Source organism: Sciurus carolinensis, chromosome 2 (assembly GCF_902686445.1).
Source record: "Sciurus carolinensis chromosome 2, mSciCar1.2, whole genome shotgun sequence".
In the NCBI taxonomy this organism is placed as follows: domain Eukaryota; kingdom Metazoa; phylum Chordata; class Mammalia; order Rodentia; family Sciuridae; genus Sciurus; species Sciurus carolinensis.
This window is the reverse complement of record NC_062214.1, coordinates 117090798-117110006: the sequence shown is the minus strand read 5'-3', so window position 1 is coordinate 117110006 and position 19209 is coordinate 117090798. Positions and strand designations below refer to the sequence as shown.

The 19209-nt window shown below is 38.5% G+C and overlaps 1 long non-coding RNA gene across 1 annotated transcript in view; it reads left to right on the top strand.

Moving 5' to 3' along the window:
- The window catches only part of LOC124971713 (uncharacterized), a 28610-nt gene extending 9676 nt beyond the window's left edge, over positions 1–18934 (top strand). Inside the window, exons 3-4 of the long non-coding RNA XR_007106334.1 lie at positions 488–587; positions 18601–18934. This is a non-coding gene — a long non-coding RNA (uncharacterized LOC124971713). The remainder of the gene's footprint in view (positions 1–487; positions 588–18600) is intronic.
- The last annotated feature ends 275 nt before the right edge of the window (positions 18935–19209 follow it).

Sequence of the window (19209 nt, the reverse complement as noted above, 5' to 3'; positions counted from 1 at the left end):
CATAATTTATACCTTTATGCAGCCAGATTTTTCTTCGATCTATCTGGGAACTAACTAAACCTAATTCTGACTAAATGTGAAAAGTTAAACGCTAAAATTTGCCTACTTTCTGACCTGGAAAATATTCACGTGAATCTGAGAGAATCATTTGTGAGTGACAGGTTTACCACTTCCATTTCCTGTGTTCCATTGTCACAAGGAAAGACCAAGTGCATCTTTCCAAAACATCTGATCAGTCACAATCATGTAGATGGGGTTTAAAAAACTTTAAGGCTGGTATTGGGCAGTGGCTAAGAATGAACAGATGTTCTTTGTTTTGTCAGATATTTGTGGATGTAGAAAGTCCAGATGATATTTCATTATCACCACTCTGAGACTTTTTTTTCTACAAAAAAAAAGTGTGTCATGCTAGGAAAATATAATGCCTTATAGTTAGAACATGTTCCATTTCCAATAAAGCACCCTTTACCTTTCTAATCTCTCTCAGCAGCAACTAAGAAGACATCCAGCAACTGATTTTTAACAAGGATCTTCAAATCAGTTCTCTAGGAGGTGTGAGGATTGCTTTCACCTATGCAGAAACGCAAGTATGTTGAGACTCTCATTTTGTAAATAGCAAAATATTTCAGATGAATAAACTCTTTGACTTGAAAAAAATTATTTCTAAGAAAATAAATATTACAATAGTGATGCTTCTCATGCAAATGTAAATACATACAAGAAGAAAAATCCAATTTTGATGCTAAATAGTGTTCCTTTGAAATCGAGATGTGTTTTATTCAGTTCTCTTCATTTGATGAGTACTTATTGAAAACTTTCTCTGGGCAAGGCATTGTACCAAATACAGCGGAGAATATTAGATTGAATGAGACAGTACCTGTATACCAATATAGTTTTCACTATAGTAGGTGGCTCTCTTGTACAACCATCCACCAGAAAGTTCAACACCTCCCAGTGATATTAAATGAAGTCAAAGGGTTGGAGAAAAGGAGGGAATCTTTCCCATAAATCTCATGGGGAAAACTTCGTAGACTATAGAAGTTGAGCTAAGCCTGTGAAGGCTGAATAATAGGTTCCTTTCCACCCCAATCCATACCAATTTGGTATAATTTTGCAAATGAATTAGGGAAGAGGATAGGAATGCTGAAGACCAGAGGTTTCCAAGGAGAGGAAATACTGGGAGAAAGATATTAGTAACCTTTAGCATGTTATTCTATATTTATGAAATAATTTTCTATCCTAATTGTGTTTTTATAGGGAAAACAAAAAGTTATGTTGCTTTCCTCTAGAATAGTTTGCTGAACAGAAACCCACTGAATGCCCACTATGTACCATGTGCTTTGCTGCTGAGAAGTCAAATTCAAGGCTCTCTGTCAAGTCCCAAATAAGCACACAACAGGAAATTTGGATGTGCATTAAAGCATGGTCACATCTTATTTTTTGTGAATTCAAAACTGGAACAGACCCGAGAGAGAGAGAGAGAGAGAGAGAGAAAGAGTTAGTTCTTCCCTGCTGCCATGCGTCATCTGCCATAACTGATTCTGAAAACCTCCAGGGAGTGAGCTATTTCAAATTCACCTGTACATAGAAAACTTGGACCGCTGATGGTTATTTCTAAAATCCAAGCAAACACACTAAAATTGTTAATAGTGAGGAGAGTACTGAAGAACAAGGGAGGGGGGAATTATTACATTTTTTCACATTATACTTACACATTATTTGAATATAATTCCAGAAACAGGTATTCATTTTATGAATAAGAAAAGAGCAAAACCATCAGACTATCTTCTTGCTAAAAGTCAAGCATATTTTTGTCTTATTTACCAAATGGAGATTTCTACATAATAACATCCATGTACTCGAAGAAAGACACCTCATCTCCAAGTATTGTTAAGATCTTTTTCACCACTGTTTTTAAAACTGCCTTCATATTTGGCCTATCATCTAATTCTTCTTCCAAGTTTTTTGTGTGCAATAAAATCTCTCTTAGCCAAATTGGTTGGAGATTGGGTTTCTGGTTAAATTAAAACTGCCAACATTTGGAGACTCGAACTTATCTAGATGCTCCCACACAAAACTGCAAAGAAAATGATTGAATTACTTGATTTATTTACTTATTAATTAATTTATTTATTTGGTACTGGGAATTGAACCCAGGGGTGCTCTACCACTGAGATACATCCCCAGCCCTTTTTATCTTTTATTTTGAGACAGGACCTCACTAAGTTGCCCAGGTTGGCTTCAGTCTTGAAATCCTCCTGCCTCAGCCTCCCAAGTAGCTGGAATTATAAGACGTGTAGCACCATACCCAGCAAAGATCCTTTAATTTTTGTTTATATTTCAAGTTACTTTCAGAATAATCTCATTTTAAAAAGTTATTCTTGTCACGTGCTATGACAGTTCATGAGACAGATGTAAAATATCAGGCTACATTAAAAGATATCCTGAAAAGTTTATGTTCTGGAAGTCACCCAGTACCCTGTTCCTCCCAGGCTTTCCCTGTGGACACAACAAATAAACACAGAAAGACTCAGGGAGGAGGGAAGAAGGGGGACTGTGTTGAGACTTTGAGCCTTGGGAAACAACACAGCAGTGACTTGCGGGGTTTTCCTTGCTGCCTCTCAGATATTGTGGACAGTGTGCTACAGAAGCCCCGATAAGCCGGGACTCACAACAAGCACAGACAAAATAAGCTCTAAGAAAAGTCTATTCATTCTATGTGAAGGACCAAGAAAAAGGGTGGCCTCAGGATGGAAAGACTTTTGGCAATGCCTGCCCTTCTTTTGACAAATAATAAAGGGAAAATTGTATCCCCTCCCCATAGTTTACATGGGGTAGAACAGGGAGCCAATCTTCCTCCCACCCCCTGTCCTGTGGTATCAGGTGATGGTGCTCCAACTTCCCTGCCCAGTGGTGATGGTGGCTCTGATCAGATGCTGATCTTAATTCCTGTCCAGGTGAAGCAAGCAGTGCTCTCTTCTCCAAACAGGGCATGGTGGAAGCAGGAATCAGCAGCAAATGGAGCCTCTGCCCCTTCCCTGGTATCCTCAAGACTCACAAGGCTGTTAGGTTGTGGCTGGTCAGCACTCCACATCTGGTGTCAGTAGAGTCCCGTGGAGAGCTGAACCTGCCCACCCACCTGGCAGCAATGAGATCAAATAAGGATGTGCAAAAGAGGGCTAATTAGAACTCTAGTCCCCTTCCCTCCACCAACCAGCATCAGCCAAGAAAATGGGGTGGGGTGCAGATTGTAGCTGTGCCCCTATTTTCCTCTATCTCCTCTGGTTTCAGTAGAGCTCAGTGGAGAACTGACCCTCTGCCCTCACCCTGAAGCAACAAAGCCCTCTGAGTCAGCCTTCCCCTTCCGTGTTCTCTAGTGATAATGGATCCCCGCAAGGAGCTGAGTTTTCACCCCATTTTGAAGGCAATGAGATGGTAGGGGTCAGTGCTTCACTTTGACTAGGAAGGTTTCAGTGGGGCCAAGGGGGGCTGAGTTGCTTCCACCCGTCCCACTGCAATGAAGCAGCGTGACTCAGGATTCCATTTTTGCCAGGGAAGCTAAACATACATACCCACTTAGCTCTCAATATCTCAACCAGGGAACCAACTGCTAATAAAAGAAGAGAAAATAGATCCAGAGTGTCATGATGTATTATCAAAGCAGTCAGTATACAATTAAAAATCTTAACGTGAATTAGAAATGACAACAGATACCAACATCAAGATGAATCTGATGATGGAATTATGTGACAAGATTTTTAAAGCAACTATCTTAAAAATACTTCAGCAAGCAATTACAAATTCTCATAAGGCAAATGAAAAAATGGAAAATCTCAGCAAAGAAATAAAAGTTACTAAGTACTAAATAGAAATAATAGAAGTAAAAATAAAATAAGTTAAATTAAAAACTTACTGGATAGACTCAATAGTAGAGGGGAAATGACAAAGATTATGATCACTAAACTTGAAGTCAAATAAATAGAATTTAATCAAGCAAATAGAAAAAGTAATAGAAAAATAGGGGAAAATGAACAGTCTCAGGGATCTGGGGATATATAGGTATCATTGGAGTTTTAGGAGGAAAAACAATGGAATCAAAAAGTATTCAAAGAAATCATGACTGAAAATTTTCCACATTTATCAAAACACATAAAGGTGCAGATTTAAAAAGTTTAGAGAACCCCAAATAAGATAAATCCAAAGATTCTCACCCACTAAGGGACCTCATCATGAAAGTTTTGAAAACCTAAGAAAGGAAAATCTTGAAGGCAGCCAAAAAGAAATGACACATTACTTATAACACCAATAGAAATAAGAACAAATTTCTCACCTGAAATCATGGAAGCCAAAAAAATAAAATTTAATTTAATTTAAAAAGGTGGCACAACAATTTTCAAGTACTGAAAAAAAAAAAAAAAAAAAAAAACAGAACCCTTAATATCAGATTCTATATCTGGCAAAATATCCTTCAAGAATAAGACAGGAATAAATTTATCTGAGAAAAACTAAGAACATTTGATGTTAGCCATTGTTAAAGATTGACTAAAAGAAGTTCACCAAATGAAGGGAGAGAGAACAGGAAACTTGGGCTTCAAAAAGGAAAGAACCTTGGAATTGGTAAAAATAGAGATGCATTTAATGGACTTTCTCATGAGTCTCTTAAATCACATTTGATGGTCAAAGTAAATCATCTTTGATGGTTGAAGTAAAATTCTAACATCATCTACTGCAGTCTTAATCTTAGTGGAGGAAATAACCCGAGATAATCACACTCAAGAAAAAGAGAAGGTAAAAGACCTAAATGGGAGCTGGGTTTTTATACTTCACCAGGTAAAATTACCAGTAGGCTCTGATAAGGCATATATAAATTGTCATAAAAAGCAAACACTAAAATAACTTTATAAAGCCACATAGTAGATGACTCCATTTGTATAATATTCTGGCAATGACAGAATTACAGCAATGGAGAACAGATTGGTGGTTGCCAGGGATGAAGGAGGTAGGGAAAAAGGAAATAGTTGTAAGTGTGAAAGGGTGGTGTGAGGGATCCACATTTTAGAACTGTACTATATTTTAGTGACTATATAAATCTGTGAAGGGGACAAGATAGCATAGCACTAAATACACACACACACACACACACACACACACAAACGCAAAGGAGTGTGCAATAAAACTGGTGAGATCTAAATACACTTGATGGATTATATCAATGTCAATTTCCTAGTTGTGATATTATAGTGTTTCTCAGTGGTAACCAGATGTTACCATTGAGAAAAACCAGGTGAATGATATGTAGGATCTCTGGAATACTTTTTATAACTGCACATGAATTTATAATTATCTTAAAACTTAGAGTTTTGAAAATCGAGTAAGATCAAATATAAATAAAAATCCCCTTATTTCAGTTTTACAATCAATTTGATTCTGAATGAATAGCTTCCTATATTTAGGTGATCATAATTTATAAAATAACTGTACTCAATATATTTGATTCCCTATATTTATAGCAAGAGTCCTGTGGGCTGGCCCAGGAATATACTGGCATGTGGGATCAGGTGCCAGAGAGGCTAAGGAGGTTCCCAGGTACACAGCCTGTCTGATGAATCAGGTGCCAATGATGCAAAGCAAACTTCAGGATGATGGAAGGGCCCAGGAGAATTTATACCTATGTCAGATAGAATCCGGCACAGTGAACAGACTCAGCAACAGAACCTGAAGACTAAAGGAGAGTGGTGCTTCTAATTAGTAGCATGGAAGCTATTTAAAGCACCCTGATTGAGCTATTCCAGGAGCACGTGAACACCTTAATATGGAAGACCTGTTGTATAAGTGGTGAGAGCTATCAGAATGAACTCTTGGGGCCTGGGGCCTCTGCTGGGAACACTCAGCAAAAGAGCAAAACTTAGAGGATGGGGAGTTAGTTTCCTGATCTGGTCCAGGTTCAGCTAAGCAGTAAGAGATGATCAGCCTGAGTTTCAGCACAGAAGACATCCACAAGGTTGGGATGTTAGTAGCCAGGAGCAAGAAGCAAAGACTGTCAGTGAGGGCCACCTTGACCTTGAGTATCTGTGAGATGCTCCCTTAGGGGCTCCTGGAGATGGGAAGGAAGTGGAGGCAGCAGTGTGTGAGAGGTGGGAAAAGAACCAGTGCAGTTCAGCCTCACTAAGAGAAAGGAGGCAAAATCAGGCCAATTGTATTGAATCCTGTACACATTAAAACCACCTTAAGGAGCAGACTCCGAGGCCTGCTTCCATAAATTCTGTTTTAATTGGTCTAGGTGTACCTAGGCATTTGGGAATTTTTAAAAGTTCCCAGGTAATTCTCATATTTAGCCAGAATCAAGAACCTTCCTTAAGTAGAAGCTTGTGCTTTTTGAACTTAAACTTGCATCAGAATTACCTGGCAAAATCCTATCTCAAAACATAAAAAAGACTGAGGATGTAGCCCAGTGGTACAGTAGTAGGCATCCCTAGGTTCAATTCCTAGACTCTTTCTCTCTCTCTCTCTCACACACACACACACACATACACACACAACCTGGAGAGTTTGGCATACAGCAGGTTGCTGAGCTCCACCTGTGGAGTTTCTGACTCAGCAAGTCCAGAGTGAAGCATGAAAATCTGCATTTCTGAAAAGTTTCCAGACAAAGTTGATGCTGAACATATGTTGGCAGAACCCATGAGTGGCACAGATCTAGGGTAAATGTTTACTGAGGCAGCCATTGTATCCTGCAGGTGGTGTGGCTGCTGGGCAGAGCTGGACATGGAGAAACTGTATATAGTCAGGATAGAAGCAGTCTGAACAGGTTCACAAAGGCCTGAAACTCACTGCTGCCTCTGCCACATACTAAGTAAATGATCTCGAGTAATTTACTCAAACTTGCTAAACTGAAAGATCTTCATGAGATCTTCATGAAGCAAGAATAACTATATTCAGCAGTTGTTGCAATGCTAGCATTTTAAAAGTGCTTTTATCATGGTGAACACATGACATATATTATGACAATTTAACCTTCAACCAACCTTGTGATGTATTATTTATTCTGCTTTAAAGATGAGGAAGCTGGGTTTAGGGAAGTTACTTCTCCAAAGGCACATAGCTGGTTAGGACAGGCTTAGAATTGGAATTCAGTCCATCTGATTCCAATACACATAACCATTTCACTATACTAATCCAATAAATACTAACTATTTGGGGTAGTAATTGTATTAGGAATAAGATATACATGGAATTCCAAAAACCTCAAACAAGTTTCTTGTTTTCATGAAATATAAATTTAACCCAGTATACACTGGGAATTGCTAGGATTAAATCTAATCTCAACTCTAAAAGCGTGGAATCATCTGTAAACTCCCATCTCAAACCTATAGAATTACAATCTCCTGGGGAGCAGGGCTCCAGAATCTGAGTCGTGGTCTGAGTCACAGCTAATATATTGAACGTATTTTGTAGTTACTCTTCTATTTCTTAGGCTGATTTAGTGTTCTTCTCAATGTTACCATGCACATATTCGTACTATACTATTTTGAGTAGACCAAGTAGATAGTCCACAGTTTGAGAAAATTAAATCAACCACTTAAGCTATTAAAAATATGCAAATAAAATAATTTCTTGGATATTTAACTTAAAATTTAAACCATTATGAATGTAGTGACTCAAAAACCCTAATTTGATAAAACAAGGAAAGCATTTCATTTTAGAGAAAAAAATTAAATTATAGCTATATATGTAGTTGACCTCCCTATTGTACTTCCTCAATTAAAAGCTGAGTAATTAAGACTTTTTAAACTCAACTGTATTGACACAATGAAATTTCATGGAAAAGTTACTCCCATTTGAGGAATTCCTCTGATTAAGCATTGTGAATGAGGACTTAAATGTGAATGACAAACTTCTTCCCTGGCCATGACGACCAGCATGTTACCACTGAGAACAACAAAAGTCAATTTTTCTAGTTTTTAAAAACACTCTTTAAACATTTAAAACATTTCTTTGAGGGCATAGAAGAATTACTAAGTCAAGAGAATATTAGGGGCTGAGATATCAGAGAGGAAGGAAGGAAGCAGTTGAGCCCCAAACTCACTGGCTGCTTTTCCCTTGAGGAATCTCCCAGTTTATAAGGGGTGGGCATTGGGTGGGGGTGGAGAGTTATACTGAGCTCTAAATGATCTCTATAGTGCTTCACACATAATGCCTGACAGGTAATAAAAGAGTACAAGACCAAATGCTTGAAAAACCACAAGAAAAAAGTAGAAAACAGAGATCATCAGGAAATCCAGATACTGAAGTTACATTTATTTTAAAAATTGGCTAATGTTTTCAAGATAATAATTGGCAAAATAGAGAATTTTATCACAGATTTAGAATCCATTGAAAAGAATTATATGAAATTCTACAACTAAAAATATTATAAAAATCAGTAACTCTATAAATGATTTTAAGAACATATTGTCAAAGATGAAGAGAGAACTAGTGAGCTTTAAGGTTGGTAGGATATATGCAGACTGAAGGGGAGAGAGCAAGGGAAGTACAATAAAGAGCTAAAAAACCACATGGACCATGGTGAAAAGGTTTAGTACATGTAATCAGAGTTCCAAAAGGAGAGGAGGAATAGAACATCATGGCAAAAGCAAATTTTAAATAAATAATGGTCAAGAATTCTCCAAAGGGAAGAAAGACATTAAATCACATGACCAAAATCCTACCAACCTTAAACTGAGTGAATGCAAAGAAAATAAGAGCAGGCACAATGTGCAAAATTGCTGAAAATGAAAGAAAAAGAGAAAATCTTAAAAGCAGCCAAAGAAAAGGGTATGTTGCTATCAAAAGGAAAGCAGGAAGAATGGAAGCTAACTTCTCAGGAAAAAGTAGAAGCCAAAGGTAACATAACACCATCTTCCACCCACCACAAAAGTTTGGCACAGTCATTAGAGCAATTAAAGTATGTGTGCTTGTACTGCCTGGTGTGAAAGAACAAACTAATATTAGTCTAAAATATGTCAGAAATAAAAATTATAGCTGGGTGCAGTGGAACACACCTGTAATCCCAGCAACTAGGGACACTAAGGCAGGAGGATAGGAAGTTCAAGGCCAGCCCCAGCAACTTGGTGAGACTTTCAGCAATTTAGTGAGACCCTGTCTCAAAATGAAAAATAAAAGGGCTGTAGATGTAGCTCAGTGGTAAAGTATCCTTGGTTCAATTTCCAGTACCATAAATAAATTAATTAATAACTAAAAATAATATTACATAGTGTTAAGGTTTGAATATTAGGTGTTCCCAAAAGCTCCTGTGTTAATGCTGGAGGTGGAGTGATTAGATTATGACAGCTGTAAACTAATTGGTGGATTAATCCTTTTGATGAATTAATAATTCAAATGAATTACTAGATAGTAACTATAGGCAGGTAGGGAGTAACTGGAAGAAGTAGGTCACTGGGAGCATGCCCTTGGGAATTATATCTGGTGTCCCTGGATCCTTCTTCTCTTTCTCTGTTTCCTGGTTGCCATGAGGTGAGCAACTTTCCTCCACCATGTCCTTCTGCCATGAAGCTTTGCCTCACCTTGGGCCCAGAACAATTGAGTTAGCCACAACAATGGTCTGAAACCTCAGAAACAGTAAGCCAAAATAAACTTTTCCTCCTCTAAATTGTTCTTGTTGGGAATTTTAGTCACAGCAACAAAAACCTAACACATGGAGGATAACCATTAAAAGATTAGTAAGATAAAATGTATGACTCCTAGTTGAGTATCAAGTGTTCAAAATGCGTTGTATTTTAGAGTATTATCAGTTTGGGACTTTGGGATTAGGGATATGCAATTTGTATAACAATAACTACATTATTATAAATGGAATAAATCCAATTAAAAGAGAAAGATTGTCAAACTGGTTTTAAGAACTCAATTACATAGTGCTTATTAGAGTCATACCTAAAATATAAAATTACAAAAAAGTTGAAAGAATGAGGGAGGTATTGAACAAGATATTATTAAGCTGGGCATGGTGGTACATGCCTATAATCCCAATGACTCATGAAACTGAAGTTGGAGGATCACAAGTTCAAGGTCAGCATCAGCAATTTAGTGAAACCCTTGACAACTTAGTGAGACTTTCAATAAAAAGTAAAAAGGACTGGGAATGTAGCTCAGTAGTAAAGTGTCTCTGGGTTCAGTTCCCAGTATCAAAAAAAAAAAAAAAAAAATTAAAGTATATTATTGTGTTAATTTTCTATCACTGTGACAAAACACCTGAAATAAAAAACTTAGAAGGCGTTTAAGAGGTTTAGAGATTTTAGAGGTTTTAGTCCTTGGTCACTTGATACTGTTGCTTTGGGGCTAGTGGCAAGGCAGTACATCATGATAGAAGCACATGGTAGAGGAAACCTGTTCACCTCAGGGCTTCCAGGAAGCAAAGAGAGAGAAGGAAGGGTCAGGAGTCCTGATATCCCCTGCAAGGGCCTAACTTCTGTCCACTATGCTCCACCTCCTAAAGGTTCCACAGCCTCCCAGTAGCACCAGCCTGAGGACCTGTTGAGGCACACATTGCAATTATACAAATGTAATCCAATAAAAGCTGGGATTATTTTCATAATATCAAAGTAAACTTCAAGACAAGAAGTATTACCAGAAAGTGAGAGGAGCATTTTGTATTGATGAAAATACCAGTCTAACCAGAAAATAGATCAGTAAATTTTTATTCATTTAACAAAATGCCTAAAAAATGTGCAGGATATGCAATAAAAATCAAAGAAGAAATCTATAAGTATACATATGGAAAAAGCAGATAAAAAAGATTGTGAAAATACAGATTTGAATCACAAAAGAGGGTCAAATATTCATAAGATTTGACCTAAATGATAAACAGAATATTGTACACACATATTTCATAGAATATTATTAGAACATGACTATATAGTGGGTTATAATGCAAGTATCAATCAATTGCAAAGAATTTAATTTTTATATTTTTTCTAACAATAACCAAAAAATAACACACCAGATGTTTGGGATGTAATCCATGGCCCATGGATAAAATTACAGTGGAAATAAGAAAGCATTTCAAACTGAATAATAAAAATATGATATCTCAAAACTTATGGGATACAGTTAAAGCTTCAAGCACATATATGGGAGAAGAATAAAGGTTACAAAACAATAATCTAAATAACCTAAGTAAGTTGGGAAAAGAAAATGAACTAAGGGCAAAGAAAATCAAAGGAAAGAGACAAAGGCAGAAATTAAAATAGAAAAATAAATATAAGTAACACAGTCAAAAATTGTTCTTTTGAAAGCTAATAAAATCGATAAGCCTACAGTAATGCAGATCAAGAAAAAGAAATCTTAATTTGCTCATATCAGATAAGAAAAGGGGACATCATTTCCTACAGATATTTAACAAATATAATATTTATGTGAATAAAAGTGTAGATGAAATGGAAAAATTATATATAAACAGAACTTACTAAAGCCAACACAAGAAATGGAAACAATAATTCTCCAGTGTGTGTGTGTGTGTGTGTGTGTGTGTGTGTGTGTGAGTGTTTGCATTGCAGGGGATGGAGCCCAGGGCTTTGCATATGCTATGCAAGCACTCCACCACTGAGCTATACCCCTCAGTCCTTGGAAACAGAATAATTGTATATCTGATGAATAAACTGAACATATATACAAATTTTAAAAAAAGGTTTTGAGGTCTTGTTGGCTTCACTAATAAATCTAACCAAACATTTAAGGAGGAAATAACATCAACCTCACATAATCTTTTCTGGAGAATAGATAGGAGGAAACTCTCCAACTCTTCATGAGGACAGCATAAAACTTACACCTAAACCTGACAAGAATATGAAAATACAGGAAAATATTAACTAGTCTCTCTCTTGAACATAGATGCAATAATCCAGAACAACTTAATATAGCAAAATATAAAGATAACATAACAAGTTGAGTTCATTTCAGGAATGCAAGGTTGGTTTAATATTTAAAAATTGATTCACAAAATTCAGCACACTAACAGAATAAACAGGAATATCACATGATGCTTTCAATATATGCACAAGACACATTTGATGAGAGTTAACACCCATCCATAAGGAAAATTCTTAGCAAACTAAGAATAGAAGAAAATCTTTAATGTAATGGAGAGTATCTATAATACAACTAAAACAAACATCATATTTCAACACTTGTTCCAAAGATTGAGACTATGACAAAAATGTCTGCTACCTTACTTCTATTCCATATCTTATTAATGGTCCTAAGCAGAGCTATAAGGCAAGAAATAAGAAGAAAGGTATAGGAATTGGAAAGGAAGAAGTAAAGCTATATTTATAGTGAGAATATAAAACACAAAAGACTTTGTAGTCAAATTATTTAACAAGTGAACATAACAAGGTCAGAGAGTTAACTCCATCTCTATATGCTAGCAATGAAGTACAAAGATTACATTTTAAATATCATCATAAAGGATCAGTACCTAAGGATCAAATCCAATTAGAAGATTTGTAAGACCTCCTCCCTTAAGACTACAGAACATTAGTGTAACAAATTAGAGTGAAACCAGAGGAGAGATACATTTTGTTCATGGGTCAGAAGATTATAAAGATGTCAATTCAACACAAATTAGTTTTTAGATTCAATGCGATACCATTAAATCACTGCTGTGTGTGTGTGTGTGTGTGTGTGTAAATGTTGATTCTAAAATTATACAGAAATGCAAAGAGCTAAGACTAAGTTCACTTTAAAGAGCAAGAAATTTGAATAACTGACAAGTTATCAAGATTTATTGTAAAGTTATAATGACTAAGAGAACATTGTATTAATGCAATTTTAAAAGAGAATCTAGAAAGTGACCCACATACATATGTATACTTGATCTGGATGAGTGTCACCCCAAACAACCCTGAGGAAATGGTGGTTTTTTTGATAAATGGCACTGAGTCAAGTGAATAAGTATATAAGAAAATATTGACTCTATCTCATACTATCAACAAAAATCAAGTCTAAGTGAATTAGAGATCAAAAGGGCAATTTTTAAAAATTCCTAGAATAAAGCATGAACAATACATTGCTTACTTTATAATAGGCAAAGACTTTCTTTTTCTCTTTGAAGTGCTGGGGGTTGAACACGGGGCCTCACACATGCTAGGCAAGTGCTCTACCACTGAGCTACATCCCAGTCCCAAATGTTTGTTAAACAGAAAAGACTCTAACCACAAAGAAAAACAATGATAAACTAGACAACAATTTTGCTTCAAAAAGGACTCTGTTAAGAGACTGAGAAGATAAGTGACATTGTGGGAAAATATTTGCAATACATGTACAAAAGGACTTAGATCCAGGTTGTACAGGGAATTCCTATAAATCAATGAGAAAAAGACAAGCCAATGGAAATAGGCAAAAGCCTTAAAGAGACATGACACAAAGGAGGATTTCCATGAACTGTGAAAAGTCATTCTACAAATTGGAGTCATTTCTGTCATACCCCACTCGAATGGATAGAAGGACTACAGGAAAGAAAGGGAGACTGTCCTATCTTTATGACTATTTTTAGCCAGGGGTGGGCTCAGTTGTAAAGCAGTTGCCTCGCATGGCACTGGGTTTGATCTAGCTGGGGAGCACTGTTGGGGTGGGGGGAAACTATTTTTACTTCACAAATGATGATGGAACTGCCAACTATAACCCTAAGATTAACCTTACATAGTAATTGCCTCCGCCTGTCAGTCAGATCTTGCCAACCCCCACCAGCATCCAAAGTGCCAATGAACTTTCAAAGTAACTTGCATAGATTCCTCTGTCCTAATAAAATCCCCAAGCTTTCCTTTGTTGTCCAGACATACCAGAGGCCACCCCAGCCTATTCCCTGTGTGTTCTGGATTGTGATTTCTATTCTTTGTTGATTCCAAAATACAAGTTCCTCTATTGGAGATTTGTCCCCTTTTTTGTTCAACTTCAACACAGTCAATAAACATATAAAAAAACACGCAATCTCAATAGTAAAGGGAAACACAAATCAAAATCACAATGAGTTGCCATTTTAGACCCCGCAGGATAGCTAAAAATTTTGTAGGTTCCCTTTTACTCTGTGTGTCTCTCCTTGTCTCCTTTCCTAGGCATAAGGTTAGACTTCTGCCCAGAATATCATGTATTATCTTTCCTGCCAAATCACGTTTCCCCCTTTCTTCTAATCTCTGTAACATTCCCTTTCAAAACATCTCTCCAGCACAGCACCAGCCTGATTCCCAACACAATAAACTTTCTGGATCAGCACCCTGGTCAGTCACTACCAACCCCTGATCCCATGCGGGGTGGGTAGGTCAACTTTTCTATGAATATTGGAGCTCATAACCACATGAGCTTCTGTCAGTTGTCTTAAATAACTTATTTGTGTTTATCCTTTTTCTTCTTTTGAAATTTAGGCTCCCAAAGGTGAAGAGCTCTCTCAGAACCTATGAGTAGATTATAATTTTAATTGTTTGAGGCTAAGAAAATGAGATGTTTCAAATAAATTTATTTTCTCTGTTTTTAAAAAGCAAGCTTTAAGGAGGGTATTTTGATTAATGAAAGTGTTCCAACTGGGCACTGTGGAGCACACCTGTAATCCTAGTAACTTGGGAGGTTGGTAGGAGAATTCCAAGTTCTAGTCCAGCCTCAGCAACTTAGCCAGGCCCTGTCTCAAAATAAAATTTGAAAAGGGGCTGCAGGTGTAGCTCAGTGGCAAAATACCCTTGAGTTCAATCCCCAATACGTCGTGTGCACACACACCAAGTATTTGAATAAGAAAAAATATGAAGAGTTTTTTTATCTTTGCTAATGCTTATTCTAAAAAACAATCAAAGAACCGTAGGTATGAGAGGTGAATTGAGAAAGAATTCTTATCCTGTAACAAAACACCTCCAGATTCTGTTGAATTAGGCTAAAAACAAAACAAAACAAAACAAAACTTAGGTACATGCACAAACAGGGGAAGTGTGCAGGGGAGGGGGTGTTGGGGATAGAGTTGGGGGTTGCAAGGGGGGAAGGTGGGGTGGGTGAGTGCAAGGCTTTTCTGTGAGCCCTAGGTGACTTCCATAACCTTGTACCAATACAATGGAAAACAACTTTGGCCAAAGAAAGCAGAGAAAATTCATGAGAGGGTGGGGGAGACTTACCTGGGCTTGTCACTACCCTGCCTTCCTGGTCAGGGTCAAATGCCTATCTTATGGATCCTCTCTAGTAGAAAGCAGGATGTGAATCTCACCTCCAATGTGAATTTGAGATGTTTGACTTAAGAAATACAGGGAAACAAATAAAAAACAACCAGCTCGCAACCAAAGTTCTTTTCATTAAATTGTCAGCAAGTTTTCAAAGCTGATGTCTCCAATTTCATGTAAATAAAAGAAAATCAAATGCCAGAATGCCAGGAAAACAAACACCATGTTTATAATTAGCAGCTCTTCTGCAGATCTGGTGGTGTCTATGTGTGGTGCTACACAGACTGAGCCCTGCAAGTGCACCTGGAGGCAAATGTCCTCTGCAGGGATAAAGCCCCTGTGACCCAGCCACCCTCCCCAGCTGTGCTGCTCTGCGCATCCGGAGGAGCAGAGGGTCTCTGGCAATATACAATCTTGTTCCTTCTCCCAGTTCTCAAATCTTTATGACTTTTTCTTCACTAATTAAAGACTCATTTAAAAGGGTCAAGAAATATCTTTTCCTTTACCCTAGTAAGGGTAAGCCTATTGTATTGTAAATATACCTTTTTCTTGGTTGTTTTAATTAAGTTTTCTGCACTTTGCTAAAAGCAAAGATTTTGAGCAGAACCAAAGTCAGTTGATCCCTTTTGCTTGCTTGAACTGGCTGGCAGGCACCATTGCCATTGTGACAACATCTAGTTTTAGAACAACAAAGAGAACAGAATGCTACTGGCACCGAGGAGTAGAAGACTACTGCGGAACTTAGCGGAGAGATTTGTGAAGGGGAAAGCTGTGTACTATTTTTATCAAGGGCCCTTCTGCAGGCATCTGTTGACTGTCCTATCTCCATGGTGGGCATCTACAATGGATAAGCCACGCTCCTGAATATTCACTTGAAAAAGTACAAGACACAATCCCTTGCCCTACTGGCAGAAGTTTGCCCAGACAGTGAGGGGTCATGAGTAGAAAAGGAGGTTATGGCTGGCTGGAGTGATCAGGGAGGGCTTGCTGGAGGAGGTGGTGTCTGGCCTTGAAGTAGAGAACTTCAGACATACAGCTTATTCAATGGATCTAACAGTTTAACTTGAGAGTGAGAGAAACTTTCCAATAGCATATTTATAAAAAATGTTTTTTTAAACCAGAAGTAGCAATAATATCAGAAGCCCAAAGGTAAATTTAAGATACCAGAAAAGGTTGATTTGGGTACAAACATGATAATTATTATGGTAAACACAATATCCGTGTGACTGACAAAAAGTCCAATTCTAGGAGGGAGGTTTTTAAAGCCCTCCTTCTTCAGGCTTATACCCCAGCAGCTGAGAACTGAAGGGAACATTTTACCACCTGGAATCATGGTTGCCTGGTTGTTTTTATGTCTTTCTAGTCAACTTGTGATTATATTCTGCACATTATTGTGCACATTTTTCATTCTTTTTGAACCTTTGATAAACTCCACTCCTGAGACAGGCCTATGAGAAGCAGATTTAGAAATGAAGCTACTGGCTGGGTACAGTGGCACACACCTGTAACCCAGCTATTCTGGAGGCCAAGGCAGGAGGACTGCAAGTTCCAGGCCAGTTTCAGCAACTAAATAAGACCCTGTCTCAAAAGAAAAAGTAAAAAGTGTTGGGGATGCAGCTCAGTAGTAGAAAACCCCAAGGGTTCACTTCCCTACCCCCAACACACATGCATGCGCACGTGCTCACACACACACACACAAAGAAATGAGGCTAGTGGACAAATCTCAGTCATAACAGGAGTTTAGAATGAGCGCTTTCTGCTACCACCCTTCCTAGGCCTTCTCTAATCCCTTGCATTCCTGAATTTCTCCTTCCACATTTTACATACACAAATTCAGGTCCTTCTCTTTCTTTGCTATGACCTGTCTACTCTTCCATAGTTTTGTGTTAGTATACTGGCTCTCTGAAAAAGCTAATCCATGATAGGTAGTATTTGCTGATCTCTGTGGTATACATACCCCTACCACAGATAATTTCAAGTTCTCACCCGCTTGAAATACTGAACAACCAAGCCTGGAGGCCTGACCCACTCTCTGGTCCCCTATGCTGCGTACACTGTGCTCCTTCTTCATTCTTTAGGAAACTCTTCCCCTGGGCCTCTATTCTCTGGCTTTTGTAGGAATTCTGTGCTTCATAATAGAGTAACAACAACCAGAATCAGTTGTCTGAAGTCCCTTTGACTCACTCAGGTTAGACCTGAAGGATGTTGAACTACATGTTTTACCACTCTACATGCTAGGGCTCACCCTTCATCACTCTGGTTCAGTATTCTTGCAGGACCAGGTAATGTTAGATCAGCACAAGAAGCATTAAGGAGCCTCTTCCTTTCTTCACAAATTCCTCCTTCTTGTTCCCTAGCATTCTGGGCAATGTTCTTGACCCTCTTGATAAGAGGCAAAAACCTTTATCACTTGTGCCCTCTCCAGCAGTGCTTGATGCACTTCAATGTGTATACAACTATCTAGGAATCTTATTAAAATGCAGATCTTAAGTAAGGAGGTGGATGGGGGATAAGGATGCTGAGTTCGCATTTTTAACAAGCTCTGAGATGGTGTGTTTGCTGCTGGTCTAAGAACTACACTTTGAGTAGCATTAGCTGGAGGGAGAATATGGTTGCTCACCCAGGGCAGATCCTTGGCCCACTGACTGTTGTATAGGGGTTTGGGGGTCAGGGTGAGGAAATGGGGGATGTGATAGCTTTATTTATTGACTTCTTCAAGGAGTGAACTAAAAGAGTTCCTATACTGGAATGTATGCTTATGTTTTTCTGACCGATACAAACCTCTTTCTGTATCTGTCTGTCTGCTTTTTAGAGGCACTAGGGATAGAACCCAGGCATACTCTACCACTGAACCACATCCCCAGCCTCCCCCACGCCCTTTTTTTCTTCTTTTTATTTTGAGACAGGGTCTTATTAAGTTGCTAAAGCTGGCACTGGGATTACAGGCATGCACCTCTCCATTCAGCTCTGTATTTGTGCAGAGATTTTCATCCACACTCAACAGTTCTGAGAACTCTAGTGGGCTTGCCAGCCTTCCGCCTCTAATTCCACTGCCCTCATCTTTTACCTCATTTTGGCTAACATCCTCACCTGCCTCTCATCCTGGCAAAGTCCACTAACATCTCCTGCTCCTCACACAGCGTTGTCAACATATTTATCCTGCCTGTACCTTCTTGCCCACTAACAGTCTCCATCCCCAGCTCACACTCACTGCCCAGGCTTACACCCACCCGCTCCAGGTCCTCAATCCAGTTTTAGTAGTGCCCTTAACACACATGCATTTTTAATTGGGCCTATTTATATGGTGTCACTTTTTGTTTGTGTTCTCATGCACATAATAGCTATTTACATCCCCCCTTGAATCTTCAAGAAGAGCAGTTGTGACTTTTGCCCCCCTTGCCCTCCGCTGCAGGTATGGAGCTCTACACTGATCGCCTCAGGAAGACAGGATCTCTAAGTCTCACCCAGTGGCCTCTGGTGTCTCACCTTCCTTTTTCTTTTTTAAATCCTTCCCTGACTGATCCTATGCCAGAAATTTCTCCCTTTTCATCTGCAGGGTGTCATTGGAAAAGTCAGTGGATTTGGGGCCTGATAGACCCAAGTCCAACCCCTTCAGCAGGTGAGGCAGTGTAGTGCTAATGTAACAGGGCGAGAGCCCTTCATGGAGCTGAGGCAGCCATGATGGTCCCTTCTCACCCATTCTTGCGATCATGCCAGAAAGATTTCAGACATATCACTGAGAGTAGCAGGCATTAAAAGTTCATGAAAAGGGATAGAAAAAGGAAAAGGAGGATATTCTTTAGTGAGAAAGGGGGTCCTCAGAGAGAGGAGGATGGTACATCCCTCCTGCCTTCCAGTTTTATTGGGGGTCCCAGGGAAGTTTCCTGCCCACGTCCACCTCTTTACTTTTGACTGACAGCAGGATTGAACCAAACATCCAAGTCCCCACTGAGCATGGTAAAGGTTCAGGGCAACCGTAGGTCATTTATGCCCATGCTGATGAGTTCTAATTGGGGGGACC